This window comes from Sinohyriopsis cumingii, chromosome 11 (genome assembly GCF_028554795.1).
Source record: "Sinohyriopsis cumingii isolate HCF-2022 chromosome 11, ASM2855479v2, whole genome shotgun sequence".
Taxonomy (NCBI): Eukaryota; Metazoa; Mollusca; class Bivalvia; order Unionida; family Unionidae; genus Sinohyriopsis; species Sinohyriopsis cumingii.
The window spans coordinates 18,233,418-18,255,567 of NC_142971.1; the positions used below are offsets into that span (position 1 = coordinate 18,233,418).

Here is a 22,150-nt window from a genome sequence, read left to right on the forward strand (position 1 = left end):
CTGTTCTTTATAGTTGTTATGTACAATTTTCCACAGCCCACTGGTATTGTCGTTTTGATACTTCCGCACAAAATAAGATTTTTCACTAACATAAGCTCTGCCAAAATTTCAGTTTCTTAAATCAGTGCTTTGCTGACTATTATGCGATATTTCTTATCTGCTATATAACACTATGTTAAGGTTTTAAGTACATCAGTGCCATGTTGTCCTTTTAATACAGAGGTATTTGATGAATGTAATATCTTTTAATTTCATTTTAGATTCCTATTTATTTGGCTTAAACCTTGTAGGGCTGTATAGTTTATCGCATAAGATCCCGCAAACCAAAATTGCTTGAAAAAATAAATGTAAATTGCACTCTTCTTTAAAATTGTCTGTATTTTAATTAGGTTTGGTGTTCTCTCTTTTGCAAATTTAATTTCGAAATACTGCTTAAAGAGATGTTGACCTGCATGCATGGCGTCGGTCCAGGATGTACTTGAGACTCATATCCATTATCACTGTATGGTCCAAATTCACTCACTGTTATCTTCATTACCACTTTCTCAGCTCCTGTAATCTGATATAGTTCATAACTTTAAAAATCAAAGTCATCCTCACTATTATCAGCCATTATTTGCAGAACAAAATCGTCACCTGAAGATGAATGATATTTGTGTTTTGCTGTTCTAAATAGCCCGTATTGTAAACACAATTTTTGTAACACTTCCTTGATGCAAGGTTCAAACTACAACAGAACGCTTCTTCCAGGGCCCAGCGTGCCAATTAAATTTAGTTTGTTTAACACCATTCATGTCAAACTGAATAACCCAGATGTGCAAATAGTTGCCTAACTGAAACGAGACATATGTCGCGACAGGCGCAACTATATCTCTATCGATGTTGTGGCTTATCTCGCTTCAAGTACTTTAAGGGTTAACAGTTTAATAATACTGCAAATAGTTCAAGGTGCACAAGGGTTCCAGATAGATGTGAATACACCACTGACTCGTTCGTTTTAATGCTGACACAGAAGTCGATTTTTTCTTGGAGAGTATTGTTGTATGTTTGCCTGTATGCGAGAATTTAAACGAATTTGCAGGAGTTCTTGCTGATCATAACACTCCAAATCCACGCGATTTCGTACAAATTTGCGCGATTCCTGCATTGCGCGTTCTGGCAGCATCTTTGACATAGTTCTGTCAAACTCCCATTATGTCCATTATGTCCACCATGATAGTTAGATTTCGACAAAGAACAACGTTCTTCGAATGGTAAATATCTTAGACTGTAATGGGGTTTCTGCCTTTAATGCATATATTACAACGGCACTACATTATACTTGAATGTCAGTTTTTTTGGCAATAAAAAATTCTGTACTAGGTGTGACTGTCCTTAGAAGGAGAAGACAGTAATTATTAATTTTTATGTCAGTTTTATGATGTATAAATAAAATAGATGTAAAGTAGCAATTATCCACAGCCTTTACATCCGTCGTATACAAGGGAAGGAATCTTTTGTGAGCTAATTCTTTCTATGAAAGCATTATCGAACTTAATAGCCGTATGTATGTATGTTAATCCAAATAGATGCGAATGCACAACTGACTCGTTCGTTTTAATACTGACACAGACGTCGATATTTTCTTAGAGAGTATTGTTGTATGGTTGCCTGTATATATGGATTTATGTGAAAGACGGAGCGGAGTTACTTAATAAAACCAGTACTTGTGTATACCGTATGGATTCTACAGTTCAAAATTTAAAATATTAGACTTTGATAGGTGACTTTTGTCTTGTTGCCTGCTGTATGTGCTGTATCATCTTATTATACTGCATAATGGCTGAGGCACAACAGATGGTCATGTGCATTATCATAAATCGTGTACGACCATCCTTCTCTTTATCATAAATCGTGTATGACAATCCTTCTATTTTATCTATGGCTTTATCTGCATGACCATTAAAGAATTCCACACCAAAACAATGAAGAGCAAAGTTTTCATTGCACCTGTTTGTCCTTTAAACCTGACGACGGTTAAGTGATCACCATGATGTCTAACTTGTAAAAGTTGGTAGGAAGACGGTTTATGATTACCAGCCATTTCCAAAGGCTCTTTGTGGTACTATATAACGATGGCAAAGCCATCGAGTATATCAAATTATGCTAGTAGAAAGGAAGTGTCTGGGTATCATCAGATATCAACTCTTTTAACTACTATCAATGTCTGAAACGTCAGGCAATGTAATTTTAGTCTGGCAATTCAATAGTACCTTTAAAATACTACAGCTACAAAATATATGTTTTCGTATGTAGGAGCCATTTACGGTACCTCAGCACAAACGTGATTACATAGTGCCAACGAAAAGTATATGCTCGAAAAATGTAAAACTGATTTGTACAAAAACTCTAAGCCCCTCCATCTAAATGTAAACGTGAAGCACAACAAGATAAAATATAAACGTTAACAATTCATCAATTTTCTTAAATGTTATTAGATAACATAATAGAAAAGGAAAATGGTGAGAAAGGTACGAAATGTGTAAGCAATGCTCATATAAGCATTATTGAAATCTCAGATTCATAACTTCGAATCAAATTTTCCCAATTTCTGATTACGAAAAGCCATTAAACAAATAGCAAACTCTGCTTAATTTGTTTGTTTGGAGGTAAAATCAAAGGCTTTCAAAGCTAAGAGCGTAATAGTCTTGGTTTACACAATCGTGCTGCTCGATCAAGTAAAGGTACATGATAATTCAGGATGCTTATAGTTTAAAGGCCTATTAGAGGCATTCAAAGATACATGGGTATCACAACAAGTGAGTGCTCGCACTTAGAAACAACATACATGGAATATATTAGGTGAGGGAAATTTCTGTACAAGCATATGAAAGAGAAGATAATAATGACTATGCTATGTCTACAACAAGGATAGTTAAAAAACCCGACAAAATCTATGTTACATCGTCTACATCATTCCAGTAGGATATGAAATAATTCAAGATAAATAATGCCGTTTTATGATTAGCATTAACAGGAACTCCATGCATGCACCTATTGTGAATGTATGCAGATGAATGTTGCTGCAATAAATAAATTAGATATTATTAAAAGTGGTCTAACGTATTTCAAAATTTTGCTCTCTACAGATTCTTTATTTGTTCTCATTAGCGTCTTTAAAAGCATTTTCTTAAAAGTCAGTGTCAACTGTCTTTTATTGTTTTAAGTCTTCTAAGTACACCAGTCCATACGCTACAACTTGTTCTCTTCTTTGAATGTTGGAAATGAAATCTTTTGATCCTGATACCCAATTTATCTACGTAAACCATTGGACTACGGCAATCATCTCCGGATGCATATTAAATAATTTTGAACATTTATTCTCATATCCGTTCTGTTAATATATTCGTCTATAATTGCGTTACTACTGCCGCTGTAGTCATCCATCTATAATATATCTCTTTGTTTAGGTTTTAATTGCCTTTTAAAGACAAATGAGTCTTTTCCTTCAATGTAGCAAAATTAACACTCGTTAGATATTTATTTGCTGAAATTCTAACGATGTCTAATACAAGTGTGATACAAATGTAATCTAAGTCACACTGTGTGGTAACGGTGAAAAAATGTCACTACTTGGCAATTATGATGCAAAGTACTACTATCTGCTACTGCTGCCACATAAAGGCAATTGTTGCCTCATGTTACCTACCTAACTGTATGTCCTTTTTGTGTATAACATTTCACTGGTTATTTTCTTTATGGCGTGCTCCAATAAAGGTCAGTGTTATTGGCATTCTACGACACCCATGCACAATAGTGGAAATATGGGGCCAACTAAACGTACAATCCGAAAAAATCAAAAACTACAACGAACACAGCTCATTCCATGCAATGCATTGTATTTACAGGCAGTTTTAACACATTATTGGTTGCATAATGCCAAAACAAGAGCTAAGTGTCTTTTTCAAAACCATCCAAGGCAAGCAACCCGAGCTATGGCAGCGGACCCTTTGATTACTAGTCCGGCACTCTACCAACTGAGCTACCACGGTATTCTCCAAAATTGAATTACATTGGAGTTTCTGATAAGACTGATCAGAAGTTCTTATCTCTTCATATGCATACTTATTGCAAGAAGAAAGGATACGTTATTTCTGATTGCTAGAAATTAAAAAATAAGCAACATAATCAGGACAGACCTATTCCAAATGATCTTATTTCTAAGAGGTCAAGGTCACGGTCATGTATTGAAAGCACTACATTTGTTTGGTCTAATATACCCCAGTCTCAGAGTCTTTTATTATCAGGTAACATGCCTTTTTCTGAGAAGTCTTCTTCCAATGATAGTGTTTTTATTCAGGGAGTAGAGTGCGGCTTTGTTAATGTTCCTCTCAAGTGTATAAAATGTCATCAGACTTAGTCTCAGGACTCGTGACTGTAAGAACAGTGTCGTCTTAACCACACCACAACCTTCAATTTCTACCACACATCGTTTGAACTAGTCCTAACCACACTCAAACTGGAACAAAGGTCAGTCCATTTTTCTGCCTATACCGTCCTCCTCCTAGTAAAAAAACAAGCTGACTGAATCTCTCTTTTCGGAGCAGTTTCCGATTCTCCTGGAGTATGGAAATTCGATAGGTGGCAACCTGATTATTTTAGGATATTTCAACTTTCAGTTCGACTGTCCAGGAAACCCAAACACATCAAAACTCATAGATTCCACTAATGTGTTCAACCTCAAACAGTCAGTTAATCGGCCCACCCATAAACATGGTCACATTTTAGACTGGATTCTTCATAGACCTGATGATAATATTCTACGGTCCTCCCTGGTATCGCACGAACTTACATCAGATCACCTCTGCATTATATGCCATCTTGACGAATCAATCCCTAACCCTCCACCCTTATTTGCTACTTAGAGAAACCTCCGTATGATTAATAGAGCCAAACTAATGCATGACATCCAAGCACACCTAACAACTTGCTTACCTCCTACGGCAGAACAACTCGATAACTGCTTGCGTTCATTGCTCGACAAACATGCCCGAGCCACCAAATGAAGATTATCAATTCTAAAGTGTTCTCCATGGTATAGCTGTGTTAAGGACCAGCTTCGCACTGCTAATAGAGACCGCCGTAAAACTGAGAGGACTTGGCTTTCCACCAGAATCTCTATTCATAAGCAAATGTGTGAAGCCGCTAAGAAGAACGTCACAAACATAATCCATGCAGCGAAATCAGCCAACTACAGTACTAAGATCATGGAAAGTTCCAGCTGCAAAGAGCTCTTTTAGATTACTAACAAGCTAATGTCAAGGAACAAATGTACACCACTTGCAACTACCTTCTCTCCAGTCAAGCTTCCGGACCTGTTTGCAAATTTCTTCTGTGACAAGCCATTGGATTTAGGCTTCACAGCAAAATTTCAATTGACTCGTCGTTACCATGCATTTGGGACACAGAATTTCAGCAGCAACCATTAGCAGCAAAAGAACCTGTCTCTATGGATTTAGTACGTACAATCGTGATGAAGAGTGCACCAAAGTCACGTGAACTTGATCAAATTCCAACATCACTGCTGCTTGAGTGCTTAGATCCAATATTTCTTTCACTAACTGATGTTATTAATACCTCTCTCTCATCCGGGGAATTCCCATCCTTTTCCACAACTGCCATTGTAAAGCCTCTGCTGAAGAAACCGACACTCGACCATAATGATTTAAAGAACTACCGCCTAGTTTCTCTTATCTCATTCATATAAAAAATCTGGAAAAAGTGTTGTTCTATCCCAGCTTGTATCTCATCTGAATTCAAACAGTCTTTTTAGCAATGTACAATCTGCATATCGCCCTTGCCACAGTGCTGAAACTACTCTTCTAAAAGTTGTTAATGGCATTATCTCTGCTTTGGATAGCGGAAAGATTACAGTCCTCACCCTCCTTGATTGTCTGCAGCATTTGACACAATAGACCATGATATATTACTTCACCGTCTCCAGTATGTATTTGTCATTCATGATACAGCCTTACTGTGGTTCAAGTCCTACTTGGTTAACAGGACACAAATTGTGTCTGCAAATGGAATACACTCCAGCCCAGTTAATCTATGTTGTGGTGTTCCATAGGGGTCTGATCTTGAACCTGATCTCTTCATTCTATACACTCAACCGCTCTCTAGTGTCATAGATCATCCAGTGTCTCACCAATTGTACGCTGACGACACCCATATATACAAATCTAGCCACTCAACTGCAGTTGATTTTACCATCCAACGGTTTAGAGAGGTGCATTTCTGACGTTAAATAATGGATGGCATGTAACAGGCTGCATATCTTGAGCTGAGACGGATAAGCTCCATTCGCAAATATGTTTCAGTTAATGCCACTAAAACACCTGTGTTCATTAGCACTTTCAAGACTGGACTATTGTAATTCAATTCTGCCTGGTTCATCTCAATATCTACTCCAGAAACTTCAAAAATTTCAAAACACAGCTGTTTGGATCATACTTAGAGTACCACGATCAGAGCACACCTGGCTGCTGCTCTGTACCCTACAACGGCTATCCATTCGATCCAGAGTCAATCACAAAATGTGTTCTCTGTGCTACGTTTCACTGACGGTATCCAGTCCAACATACCTATTCGACCTCAGCCATGTGTACACACCAGCAAGATACTTACGCTCCTCTTCTGAAAATCGTATGCTCATTATTCCCACTATGAAAACGAAGTCATATGGATGCCTTTCTTTTGCATACCAGGGCCCAGCAACGTGGAATGAATTGCCCACTGAACTTAGACACAAAGACACCGTGATCCCATTCACGAGTGTTCATAAAACTCATTTATTTCGACTGCAAGAACAAAATTAATGACATAATAATGTTTCTTACCTTAAATATTTTCAGCATTTTTATGTTTTCTAATTCTATGGTGTTTGTATTTTTGTAATCATATCATTATGTATGTTCTTTATGTTATAGGTGTTGATTAATGTTTTAAAGCGCTTAGAGCTTCTAACGATTATATGCTATACAAAGTCCTCATTTTCAATTATTATTATTATTATTATTATTATTATTATTATTACGATGACCTAGCTGGAGATAAGGTTGTGGTTAATCTACTTGTAACTGACAAGCTTTGTTAGGATCAGAAATTTGAAAACGATTTCCCTGATTTATACCCAGCTTGTAAGTTACTAGAGCTATGGGAAAGAAAGCTCTTGAGAATGATGTTGATCAGGAAAGAATTCCTTTAGCTGACACATGTATTGGTGAGGCTTTTAATGAGGTCACTTTCACTCCTCGTTTCGATCAATCAATGGGTATCGATCACAGTGATCCTCTTTTAACTACTTATTCTCTTTATTCTAATTAGGGTGACAAACAACAATCACTTGTCATCAAACAGGAAAAAATCCTGACATTTCCTGTTTCAAAAGGACATTAGTGAAACTGATGCCACAGAAGTACCTGTTTGTTATTTTATTAAAAATGGGATTCTATGAGAAAATGGAGACCCCCCCCCCCATGCGGTACCTGTTTGTTAAGATTGGCCAGTGAACTATTAATTTGTAGTTCCAAAATCGTGCAGACAGAAAATGTCTTAGTCTGACCCATGAAACTCCTTTGGCTGGTCATTTAGGGACTAATAAGCCTTATCACAAGATCATTAATCACTGTTATTGGCCAAACCTTAAACGTGATTTCTGTAAATATTGCAGATCTTGTCACACGTCTTAAATGGTAGGTATATATACGGTTCATCTGCATCCTATTCCTGCATTTGAGAAACTAATTAGCAGAATAATGATAGTCTGTGTCAGTTTCTTACTTAAGACCAAGTCTTTACCCAATACGTATTGACCATAATGTATGCGTCAGCAAGATTCACAGAGGCGATTCGTTTGAGGAATATTAAAACTAAAACCAATAGTAAAAGCTTTCAAGTCTTCTGCCTATCACCCTGAGAGCCAATATGATTTAGAAAGATTTCCTCAAACTTTGAAAAATATGATTTCTTCATTTTGTTTTGATACGGGTAAAGACTGGGATGAAGACATTCATTTGCTATTGTTTGCTCTCAGGTGAAGAATCTTTTGGATTCAGTCCCGTTGATCTGGTATTTGGAATACTGTGCGTAGACCGATGAAGTTGATAAAAGTGAAACTTCTTTCTAATGAAGATACCAAAATTAATCTTTTCGATTATGCTTCCAATTCTGAATATAAACTGTCAAAGGCTTGTGAGGTTGCAAAAATTAATCTGCACTACACTCAGTAAAAATGAAATTAAGGTATTATAAAAATACAAATTATAGGAGTTTTTAATCTGGGGTTAGAGTTCTGTCTCTCTTGCCCGTATAATGAAATCCTCTTCAGGCCAAGTAGTATGGTCCTTACTGTTGAAAAGAAAGTAAATTAATTATTTAAGTTATATCATAAATACTCGTGGGAGACGAAAACAACAAAAAACAAACAAAAACATTTTTGTCATATAAATATGTTAAAGGAGTATGTTGAGAAAGATAGCCAGGTTTAACATGCAATTAATTTAGTTGTACGTTTCCCACACACTGAGGACTTATGCGTTGGATTGCAATCGGACCCTATTGACTTTGGAGTAACAAGTCTTCGAAATTCAAAAATAATTAATAATCTGGACCAGAAACTTTCACATTCTCAACAACAAGAAAACAATGAACTAAAACAGTTATCACTTGAATATGAGCACTTATTTCTAGATATTCCTGCAAGAACAAATAAATCTACCATGACCATGAAATTTTAAATTCCACACCTGTGAAACAACACTCGCACATGATGAACCCTTATAAACAGGAATGCTTGAAAAAATAAATTTAGGATTTGTTGGAGAATGATTTCATAGAGCCGAGTTAAAGTGATTGGAGTTCACCATGTATATTGTTCCGAAACCACATACTACATTCCTCGATAACTGCATTGATAAAATTAAAAATGCAAGGTATGTCACCAAATTTGACCTTCTGAAAGGATTTTGGCAAATTCTGCTGACGGAAATGGCAACGGAAACTGAAAGGTATGGTGATGTTTGATATAAACCCTTTTTGTAAGTGTCAACTGTTTGGTCCATGGTATAAACACTTTTTGTAAGTGTCCACTGTTAGGTCCATGATATAAACACTTTTTGTAAGTGTCAACTGTTTGGTCCATGGTATATACACATTGTGTAAGTGTCAATTGTTTGGTCCAGTGTATATACACATTGTGTAAGTGTCAACTGTTTGCATGACATTAGTAATGAATCATTCTTCTAATACGGGCCATTTTGTTAATTTTATTATTTCTTGATGCATAAATAATTTTTAATCAAAGATCCTATACCCCTTCAGAAGGGAGATACAGAGCATTCTGTACCTGAAACTCTTCTGCATTTTATTGTACTCCGCAATCTTGCACTATCGCAAGGTACTGGGTCTAACGCTATGAAAAGAAACTTTGCATGTTATTTTAAACTTTCTTATCAATTATAGAATATTATTGGTGAAATGTTTTTCATATTTTATAATATTTCTATAATATATCATTATTATTTTCACATATGACAACACAAAATTTCCCATCTTGATTCTTAGCTTACGTTCCTTTGACTATCTTGAGAACAATGCAAAACTTTAGGTGAGCTGATTTTTTAATTAGACTTGCTTTTTTACTCAGATAAGGTAAAACAGTGTACACAAATTTGCAGCGAATACATGCGAGAAAAAGTAAGGGTAACTTGTGAAGAGTGGGATGGGGTGGGGTGTTGAAGAATGACTTTGCTCTTGAAAACTTTGATTCAGAGACAAGTTTGGTATATAATAAAACAAAGATTTTCTTTTTCTTTGTGCATGTCGGATCTATGTCATCTTATAGAAAAACAAGTATAGTTCAAATTGTAGCTTTTTCACTCACTGAAGTATCACAATGTTCTTTTACCACAAGATGAAATATAAACAAATCTATTTTACTCTGAGACCTTTATTTAAGTCGTAACAATATGAACGGGTTACGGACTTATTCTTTGGGATATACCCCTGTCAGAATTGGGATTATTTGGCTCTGCATATGGGTCCATGAGATTACATTTTGTTCCATTTAGGTATCCACTACAGTCCGTTAAATCCTATTTGGCTGTGTTTTCTCCTGATTGGGTTTACTGATTTCCATTTGTGTGAATCGTCTAGTCCTTTCGCAAAAAGTAAGCCTTCCAACTCCGGGCTTACAACATTTGTCATTAAGAACATAGCAGGCGAGTCCAAACGTATGCAAATTGATTTCTGCTACATCCTTTCTGAAAGAGAAATTATCTTTCATCACAAATAGACACATTTCTCATCCTAAAAACATACAGAAAAGTGAAATTGACCGACCCCATGGTGCCTACACTGCACCACCTTAATATCATTAGACTCATCAGAGTATTTGGGAATCAATCTCCGTGGACAAAGCATATTAGTGATATAAGCAAGGCAAAAAATAACATATTTATGAAGAGAAACATCCGAAAAATAACAACGATAAAAGAAGAACGTATACAACCTATACCACGCTTTTTTATTACTTACCCATTGCTTGTTATCCTTGGGAACATAGATACATTTGCTCTTGATTATTCTTCAAGTACCATTTATCTATCCCGATTTTGTGAATTTTATCACTTCTACTGCAGTTCAGATTCCAGTCATGACCTATTTTATTCTTTCGGACAATCAGTTCTTTTCTAAAACCAATGATTTGACACCTGTGCGTTGGACTGCTCACACCTATTAGTAGTCCGCGAGGAGGGTCTAGAATATCAGGTACTTACATTGCAGATGCATGGCAATGCCACTTCTCGTATTAACACAAACATTTACTTTAAAAAACGCATTTCTTGAGAAAAGACTTGGTCCATCTTTAAGCTGGGTTTGTTAATTGGATGGCATCGCTTGACCAAAAGTATATTATCTGAAGTTTAAACAAACTTATGAAGAAAATTGAAACAATGATGTATATATCCCGTCAAGCGATAGAAGAACATGAAAGGAAAATTCAAAATTCAATTTAATAGACCATCACTACGTGTGGAACTTTTGAAAATCATTTAATTTACCGGACCACTTATGTTTAGGTTGAAGTAAATACAGTCTCGTCTATTGAGGTTTATCGAAGTAAAGAAATGGTATTCATGCCACTGATGAATGAGAGCAAATTGTTTCGGGTTTCATCTAGGCATTATTTTACTAGATAAATATTTACCACAGATTATGGTCTGAAAAACGGTTTTAGTTTATAATCCAGATATAGATACCAATGATTTATCTTTGTAAAACAATATTTTACAATAAACTACGGCCTATATAATTAACAAGGCTGTAAGATGTGGTTTATACCATAGGTAAGATTGTAAACTCTGGCCTGTAGAAATAGCAAGGCTATAAACTATGTCCTGTTGCAATAACAAGACTGTACGCTGTGGCTTCTACCGATAGCAAGGCTGTACATTGTGGTCTGGAACATTACCGAGGCTGTAACCTATGAATTGTGTCGTTGGCAGGGTTAACAATTAGCAAGGCTCTACACTATGGCCTGTATCAATAGCAAGGCTGAACATTATGATCTGTATCGTTAGCAAGGGTGTAAAATATGGCCTGTACCAAGAGCAAGCCTTTACACTATAGCCTGTACCAATAGCAAACCTTTACACTATCAGTTGTGCCAATAGCAGGTCTGTACCATATGGCATGTACCAATAACAAGCCCTTACGTTATGGTCTGTGCCAATAGCAAGCCATTACACTATGAGCTGTACCAATAGCGAGGCTGTCCATTATGCCATGTACCAATAGTAAGGCTGTACACTATGGCATCTACCAACAGTAAGGCTGTACACTATGGTCTGTACCAATAGCAAACCTTCACACTATGAGCTGTACCAATAACAAGACTGTACACTATGGATTTTACCAATAGCAAGGCTGTGCACTATGGCCTGTACCAATAGCAAACCTTTACACTATGAGCTGTACCAATGACAAGACTGTACACAATGGTTTTTACCAATAACAAGGCTGTGCACTATGGCATGTACCAATAGCAAGGCTTTGCACTCTGGCATGTACCAATAGCAAGGCTATAATTGGTCTGTACCAATAGCAAGACTTACGCTATGGCCTGTACCAATAGCAAGGATGTTCACTATGGCCTGTATCAATAGCAAAGCTGTACACAATGGCCTGTACCAATAGCAAGTCTGCAGAAAGTGTAGTTCAGAATTTTGTGTAAATGCATCTCTACGTTTATAGCAAGTCTGTACATTATGGCATGTACCAATAACAAGGCTGTACGCTCTGGCATGTACCAATAGCAAGGCTGTACACTATGGCCTGTACCAATAGCAAACCTTTACACTATGGCCTGAACCAATAGCAAGCCTTTACACTATGAGCTGTACAAATAACAAGACTGTAAACTATGGGTTGTACCAATAGTAAGGCTGTACACTATGGCATGTACCAATAACAAGACTTGCGGTATGGCCTGTACGAATAGCAAGGATGTTCACTAATGCCTGTATCAATAGCAAAGCTGTACACAATGGCCTGTACCGAGAGCAAGTCAGCAGAAAATGAAGTTTAGAACTTTTAGTAAGTCATAAAGGCTGATAGATTTAAGACAATGTCTGCACCTAAATATACTCCTGACACTAGTTGTCACCGAAACGACCTTTTTCATTTTTGTGTTTGAACAACTGAAAAATGGTTGAAAGTGATTATGATGAATTTGATTATATATTTATGTGCGATATGTGTCTCTAATTTATTCGCTTCTTCTTAGGTGTTGTTAAAAATCTTTTAGTGTGGTATAATTTATTATGATATTGAGGATAATCGTTTAAAATTTGATTCAGTAGTGACGAAAAAAGAAATTTGGACTAAAAGGAGTCGATTTCATACTTTCATATGCATTATGATTAGTCGAGTTTAGTAGTTACTCGTACCAAACAGGCTGTGAAAAATTGACCTATAGGTTTATCTTTCGTACGTGGAGTTGAACCGTAATCGGTTTCCTCTAAAGTCCATGAATATTGATATACGATCACTAACGTGTCAAATTTCAATAATGTCCAATCACTGTTTAAGGAATTTAGCAATGCCACCATGCTAATATTATACCGTAAAGTCAGCAACGTTCCTCGATGTGAAAATATTTCAAACTGTAATGGAGTCTCGGCCTTTCATGCACTATTAAAACCGCACTGAATTATACTTGAATGTCGTTTTTTGGCAATAAAAAATTATGTACCAGGTGTGCTGATCCTTAGAATGAGAAGACAGCAAAGATTAACCCTTATCCTTACAAATATGTCTTATCACAATAATCAGTGAATGGATGAATACATAAAGCACATGTAAAGTTAAAACTAAATCCCGACAGCATCCAAATTCAACAAGTCCAAGGGAAGGAATCTTGGATAGCATATTCTTCCTGTGAAAGCATTACGAAACTTGGCAACCGTATGAATTCCTCTGTGTGTGTGTGTGTGTGTGTGTGTGTGTGTGTGTGTGTGCGTGCGTGTCTGTGTGTCTGTGAGTGTGTGTGAGTGTGTGTGGAAAGTTCGTATTAAGTTGACAGACTATTTTGAGAAATTGATAATTGCGAATTTTTTCAAGTAGAGGGGTATATAATCTTGTTAAATTATTATTATTCATTCTGAAGCAGAAAACAAATTTGTTGTGTTCAGTTTTTAATTTTTGGTGGATTTATTTACTCACATTTTTATTCAATGAGTTACAAAGTGCTCTACAATATTCTTTGACTAAATATTTATTTGGAATTATAGTGAATTTAGACAAGAACAAATTGTACTGTATTGATGTCATCCATCAAAAGACTGTTAACACAGGACCACATTTCAGGACAATGACACATAAGTAAATTCATGACTACTGGCACATCAAAACATTCAATATTAGAACATAATTGGAATACCGCTTGAATTCGATTGAAACTTCATACATTTGGACTAGCAGCAGGGAGGGTGAACAGACCAATAGTCGAAAAACGTCAAAATTTTTTAAAAAGCGTCGACAAATTTAAAAAGAAAAGCGTCGACAGATTTAAAAAAAAAACATCAACGTTACTGAGAAAATTTCTCCGGGGTTTGTCTAATTAATATTACCCCATTGTCGTTGATGACTTTTTTCTAGTTTATTATGCGCGTTGTTTACGGAATTACGTCTTCGCGAGGTCCCACCCTCCCTGCTGCTATATTAATTTATCCAAATATTTTATCAAGTCCAATACGATATCTTGTTCTAGAATCGTGCAAATTTATTGTTAGAAATCCATGCGGAGTAGCTTGCGCTTGTGAAAATTTCTGAATTTAATTATATCCATGTCACCGCTACACCAAGTTTGATGAATATTTCTCAACGTGTGTGTATCAACTCCATTAAACACAACTAAAATATTACAGTTATCTCTAATCACTTTTGGTATTTGTGTGTATCGTTGAGTAACATAAATAACATCGGTGTTTTTATGTCTACCTCGAGAAAAAATCCTGGCTGGATTTGATTGTTTGTCCAGCATCACATCATCATATACAACTAAATTATTAATAAATCCGTCTATGGAATCAACTGATGGTGCTTCATCAATATCGGTTATAAACTCGATAACATTGTCATCTTTATCTATTTGCGCGTTTTCATTAAAATCCTTCAGCACATTATAACATCGTTGATCATCAACTGACGGGGCTACCAAATACAATTTATCCCACTTTAACCATCTCATTATAAGATTAAGTAACAACTGCGTCTTTCCACTTCCAGATGGTCCTATTATTTTCATTCTAATTGAATTCGGTAACGCCGGATGGTGCTTAACAGGTTCTCGTTTTCTGGTCGCTGAGAAATCAATTATATACATGCTGTATAAAATATCTATGGATTTATATTGTGTGAAGTGCAGGACGTGTACCCCGACGGATACACTAACAACTATTACCACAAAAAATAATAGATCAGCGGTTACGGGTAAGTGTACGCGGTGTGGTGCAAAGAAGTTTAAATTTATTCCCGGTGATAATTCAGGGGCAAAGTCAGCGTTAAAAAAAAAGCAACGCGGAGGTGATATTGCAGCAAAATTAACAAAATTACCGGGAACTCCGTGGGCTAAATACCCAGGAGAAAAACATCTACCAGGATATAATTATTGCGGTCCTGGTACTCGACTCGATATCAGGCTTGATAATCAAGATCAGCCAAAACCAGGCGAGGAACCAATAAATGCTATTGATAAAGCATGTCATGCTCATGATGTTGCGTATAAAAGCAATGATCTACAACATAGGCATATTGCAGATGTGAAATTAATTCATGCGCTGAGTTCTATAAAAAATAAAAATATCAAAGAAAAATTGGCTAATTGGCTAATAAGATCCGCGATGAAGGGTAAATTAGCGCTAGCGGCTGGTAATATATAAAATGGAATCGATTTATTATTCACCAATTGGATACTGGAAGGATAAAGCAGCAATTAGTAAACTTGCTGATGCAGCAGCGGTTAAACATTCTACTGCTAAAGCGTGGTTATTCAAACAAGCAATATGGCAAATTTATCTACCACCACCTAAGCAAATTCGATTTGCACATTTCAGTGTCAGTGTTCCTAATGAAGTTTATCAAGCTGATATATTATTTCTACCACATGATACCGTTAAAATTGGTCGACGTCAAATAACATACAAATACGCGTTAACTGTCATTGACGTTGCAAGTAGATATAAAGATGCAGAACCGCTATCAACGAAAACAGCATCTGAGGTAGCCGATGCTTTTAAACGAATTTATCAACGAGGTGGTTTACGATGGCCACAGCTGCCACAGGTTGATCCTGGCAAGGAATTTCTTGATCCAGTATCATCGCTGATGAAACAACATAATACCAAAATACGACGAGGACATACTGCGATTCATCGTGATCAGGCAATTGTTGAACGATTTAATCGAACACTCGCTGAGCGGTTATTTGGATATCAATATGCGAAGGAATTTATTCAGGATACGAGATCTCGTGAATGGGTTGCAAGATTACCAAGTGTGATAGCCGCGTTAAATAATGAAGTAACTCGAACGACTAACATGAAACCTATTAACGCAGTCACAAAAAAGAGTATAACCATGCAACGACGTGATTTTTCAGCGCAACCAGTATTAGGTAATATCACTGTCAGGTATTTATATGAACCCGGTGAACTCGAAGGTGGTAAAAAAAGAGCGATTGATCCTATTTGGAGTGTTACCACACATAAGATATCTAACATAACAAGATCCTCAGGTAGACCCGCAATCTACAGATTAGATTCAACTGCTCCTCAACGTGGATTTGTACGTGAACAATTACAAGTAATTCCCGAGGACACGCAATTACCACCGCGATCACTTAAATAGCTCCTCTACGTCAATTACACTCAAGACAGGTCAACATGATATTTTCGCGTGTATGACCGCGACTGTTATCTTTTCTATCTACGGTAAATTGTCTTAGATTATTACTCGAATATCTCCATAACATTATACAATTACAACTTGCACAATTATTATTCTGTTGTTGTTTCAGCGCAATGACAACGTCAGTGTCTAGATCAAATTCTCAGTTATTTTTTTTATCGCACTGTTTATAACCAGCTAATTTTTTTCTTATTATGTCACCGTCAACATCATCACTAGTCACTGACTCGTCCAGGATAATTCGTCTCAATTGAGATATTTTCTGACTCTAGACACCGCGAGATAAACTAGGTTTGACCACTCCATACGATCATCATTAATCCAAACAAATGTATCGGTAATAGTTAATCCCTGAGATGAATGTATTGTCATTGCATATCCTAGTGTCCACGAGATTTGTTCAACGATAATGCATCTTCAACAACATCAACATCAACTGTGATAATATCATTTAATACTAAATTCTGTTTCTCGGTCTGTCATGGTATATCAACGTCAATATTTTGCCGTCGCGTATCTGCTGGTCGATAACACAAGGGCACTGGCAGTGTCTTAAACTTTTCTCGTTGTAACTGAAATAACTCTCGTTGAAGTGTATCACGAACTATCTTTCTACTTCCAACTATCAGATCATTTGGTCCCCACGTTTATAGAAAGTCGTTCAAGGGTGTTTCTGGAATTATTCCACGCATTACTTCACACTGAATTTTATTCGGTTGTAGTCTGATTAATTTTTTAAACTCCTTCAAAGTTGCATCAAGCGCTCTATGATCATCAGATACTTCTTCATAGTAATCAGCGAAATTTTTCAGCCAATCATGTGGAGATGGTCCAACAAACGGTGGTGGTTGACCGTGATCGCCGCACATTATCACAGGAGTATTTCTTGTTAACAACCAGTCTAGAAACGTTTTTAATGTTTCTAACGGCACCGTGCATATTTCATCCCATATTTTAATCCTTGGAATGTATTTCTCGCCCATCCTTAAAGATGTCCATGCATCACCCTTCCATCGGAAGAAGCTATGATAAGTACACGATTGTACTCCTCGTTGTTTCATCTCTCGGGCGAGTCTGTGTGTAGGTGTCAGCACGATTATATCCGAGTTCTGAAATGGTTCGATCGCCCGAGTGGTTTTACCAGAACCGGCAGGTCCGTTTAGATAAACCGTTTTGTGTCTAGTTATTGGATTGTATACCGATGGTGCAGAAGATATCTGATTATTTCTGCCTGATTTTATCAGGCAAATATCTTTAACCGCAACATCAGCGGATTCGGAATAATCGAGCATATATTCCTTTTTTATTCTCCACGAACCCCACAATGCACAAGTGCCTATGCTTAATTTTTCTAATAGTATTGAATAATTTTTACTTATATAAAACGAATCAGTAGCAACTCTGACAGCGAGTGCAGAAACTTTATTTATCATCGATAATAGATTTATCGAAACGTACGCGAGCATCGATGATCTTAAATGAGTATACTGCGGTGACTCACCGTCCATGTAACTTACAATTGTACCTAATTTAGCTCCATTTGACAAGAAAGCCATTTCTCGACTTATAAACCAATTTCTGTTCGTTGTATCAGCGATTATAAAATCTAACTCAGCATCGTCCATGATCAATCTTGTACAATGTCGTCTGTGATCATATGCTCCTCCTTGGGTAAACTTGCCAATTATTTTTCTACCAAGATCTTTTGAATCGGTTTCATCCGAATGTGGTAACCAAACTTCGGTTTGTTTCCGGTATGATATAATTGCTTCACTTACAATCAACAATCGAGCATATACCGTAACAGTACTATTGGAGCCCACATTTTTTCTGAAAAATGTTTTCCAAACCAGGTATAACAAATCGCATGGAGCTCTTTAGACATTTCAAATGACTCGATACAATCAAATCCAGTTAGGTCAAAATCCGGTAATGGTCCTTTTATAGATACTCGTGTCATCTCGTGCGTCGGAATTACCGAATCGCTCAAAGTACACAGAACAATCTCCGTATCCAAGAAAACTTCCCGGATAACATGCAACCATATCAACTGAAATAACATCTTTATGATCGTATTTAGTATTCCATAGTCCGCCGTGTCCGTATTCGACACAACTAGATATTATGTCATTGAGAAAATCAGACCGAGTTGGCTTCCACAAATTTTTATTTCTAGCAAAATGAGCCGCAACTGACGGAACAGTAAAACAGTTGCTCAGTAGTTCGTCAGTGTCATCAGTATATTGCAGTGCAAGATTTTTCATTTTTTCGTGGAGAAGATCTGTTCGATAAATAACACCATTTGGTCTTACAAACTGATCAAATTTATTCTTTTCCTCTATGCATGATTCGTCGCTAAAACTCTGAAATAACCATACTGACACAGGATCGATTTTACTTATTTCGTTAATAAAATCAAACATACCTCCATCAGAATTGTCTATGGGATAACATTTAACGGTTCGATCTCGTGGAAACACTGTTACTGCGTTAGTCCACGCGTGTGCGTTATGATCAATAATTTCGATCGAAGCTCCTTTTGATTTATATTTCGATTCATACAAAATCTCTCCTGTCATCGTCGCTACGGTTATTGGAAATTTTAATCTTTTTCCTAACTCAGCGACATCTTTGATAGACGCCCCGGTATATTTAACCGTTTCGCCCCACATATTTATTATTTTACGTCTTTTATCCGTTAGACCGTTTCCACGGGCCGCGTTTGTAAAATGTTCTATTACTCGTTCAGCCACACAATTTATTTTTGAAAATTTCATCGGCGCCAGTTTATCAAAGTTAGGTTTTTCATTTATCACATAGATTCCATCAATAACCGCGGTCACAGGATACCGGTCACGAGGCCTAGTTTGGAATCTCTACTTAGTATGACAGTTTTTTTTTATCACCGTGGACAGGATCATATTTGTCATGCATAATCCAATCATCTGTTTCTGTCAACACGACAAATTTTATTCTGAAAAGATACTTGCAATTATCAAGATGGTTAATGATAATTGCTGCTCGTTTGTCATTCATCGTAGCGTTAATGATATCTTTGTCGCGTATAATCTTGAACGTTGACCAGACATGAGATGCACCATCTGCGTGAAATTCTTTCTTAGCGTCGTGAATTTTATTAATCAAATTTTTGTTTTTCTCATCAACTAGATGTTTTATTGGTAAATCAGGAGATATTCTGTCGAGATTAAATTTATCTACGCTCCAAGGCTTGATTCGGGATAATCTATCGAATTCGTTCATATTATATTTCAAACAAGTATTTAAATTAAAATATTGTATTTCAAACAAGTATCTAAATTAAAATATTATGTATACAATGTCTCGATGCAAATGGCTCATGGTGGGTTCATTGACTCGTTGCAATAAATCCTGTAAAAGGGAATTTTGCGGACAACACATGCAAAACGTTCACCGTGGAAGCTTAGGACCAATACCATGTCTGCGATGTGGTGTTGGATTACGAGTTAAAACAGATTTGTGTGCGTGTTGTGGTGGTAAACGATACAGAGAGCTTAAAAGATATTATGATACAAAAATGATGTCAGTGACGGAGCTATAAAATCCGTGGAGGATTATCTAAGTTTTTAGACAAATTATGATTTAAACAAATGATATTATTATATAATGGAGCAAAATAAATTTGTCCCGCATCCTATAACAACAAACTACGAATCAAATATTGATGGTATGATCAGAAATTGCAGGTTGAAGAGACCAGTTGGTGTTATTAGTAATACTGGATATCTAAAGTTTACTATTAGGAAGAAAACTTATCTCTGTCATCGTTTCACATACGAGTGTTGCTTTGGGTTGATCAAAGACGGTCTTGTGATCGATCACATCAACGGGAGAAAATTGACAATAATTTATCTAATTTTCAAGCTGTTACACAGAGCGAGAATCTGCACGGGGAAATACTGGTAAATTTGACAGAACAATTGTAAGGAGGGCTGTAAAATCCACAAATATAGAAACTGGCGAAGAGAAAACGTTTCAATCGATGTATTCAGCTGCGAAATACTTTGATATTAACTCGCGTGTGGTAAAATACGTCGCGGAAAATATAACCAAATCCACTTTTTCCAGTAAATATAAACAGAAAATCACCTTCCAATATTGTTAGTGAGATAAACTATCATCATTATCAAGTAATTACGTATGATTATATTTATTAATTATTTTTTTAATTATTTATCCCTTTAGGCAGTATTTCCCCCTTATGCTACTGATTTTTTGACTCATGTGAAAGGGAGATTACTTCTGCAATATAGTTTTCTTCGTAAATTTTTTATCTTTATGGTCGTAATCAGTTAATTAATCATCTACGTCGTAATTAATATCAATAATTAATACCAAAGAAAGATATTTATGGTTTTTAGCTCACAAAATAAAAAAAATTAACGTAATTTCCCATCATACAATATAGCGAGCTATTTTTAAACCTATTATGAGAAATCGAGGCAAAACACGCTGTTTTTAATGCAGATATTTACAATCTGTCATAATGCACAAGTATTTAAACCGATCTGCAGGTAAAAACGTTTAATAATGCAGTGGTAGCATGTACATATATTTTATCAAGGCAGAACACGCTGTTTTAATGCAGATATTTACAATCTATTACGAGAAATCTTGGCAGGACACGCTGCTCTCATTTACATATTTACAAACCGCTGTTTTTTTAATGCACAAGTATTTACAATCTATTCACAAACCGCTGTTTTAATACAGAAACTTACAATCTATTCAGAAACCGCTGTTTTAATGCAGAAATATTTACAATCTGTTCAGAAACCGATCTGTAGCTATATAATAACTTCTGAAACGTATATTGTTAAGTTGGTTTTTAATAGCTCAAATGATAACGTATCTGGCCGTGATACTCACGGTATCAGGATCGAATCCCACGACTGACAACCGTCGGTGGTTACGCATATTAGCGATTTTTATAATTGATTGGGGCACCGCCAGCCCCTCTACGCATAACAGAACCTCTCCAACCACACGTCACTGGTGGTTGATATATGTTTTGTATCACCCACGGGCTGATTATTGGGGGTGTGTGTTCTGTTATGCGTAGAAAATGGCATCATATATGTTTGTGCCGTCCTTCATTCATTGTATATATTTCATTTCATTTATTCATTGCATACTTACTGAACCTGCTAAAACACTCGAATAGAGGTTCATTCACTCATTGTATATATGTTTGTGCTGTCCTCCTTCTTGGGCCTCTAGACCGTTGTTTGACGGGTTAGGGGCTCTCATAGGGGATAGTATTATGTGTGCCCGCTGAACTTGGTAGAATGCGGTGGCAAGCTACGAGTTCTTGGGTTGTGCCGTCCTTAATGAAGATTTCATTCATTGCATACTTACTGAACTTGCTAAAACACTCGAATAGAAGTTCAATCATTCATCATATATGTTTGTGACGTCCTTGAAACATCCTTTGAGCTCGCTAACACGAAGATATATTTTTTTATTTAAATAAATATATGCTAAATAATGAACTACGAAAATATTAATGATGTAATTGTTGCTATTAAAAAATTGGAAAAAGATGGAATTAATATATCTAATGAACTAAATCCAGAAAAAATAGTTTCTGATTTTGAAATTT

General features: G+C 36.3%; 1 long non-coding RNA gene across 1 annotated transcript in view; it reads left to right on the plus strand.

The window, feature by feature from the left end:
- The window catches only part of LOC149787689 (uncharacterized), a 35,246-nt gene that overhangs the window by 292 nt on the left and 12,804 nt on the right, over positions 1 to 22,150 (plus strand). The gene's annotated exons all lie outside the window — the stretch shown is intronic.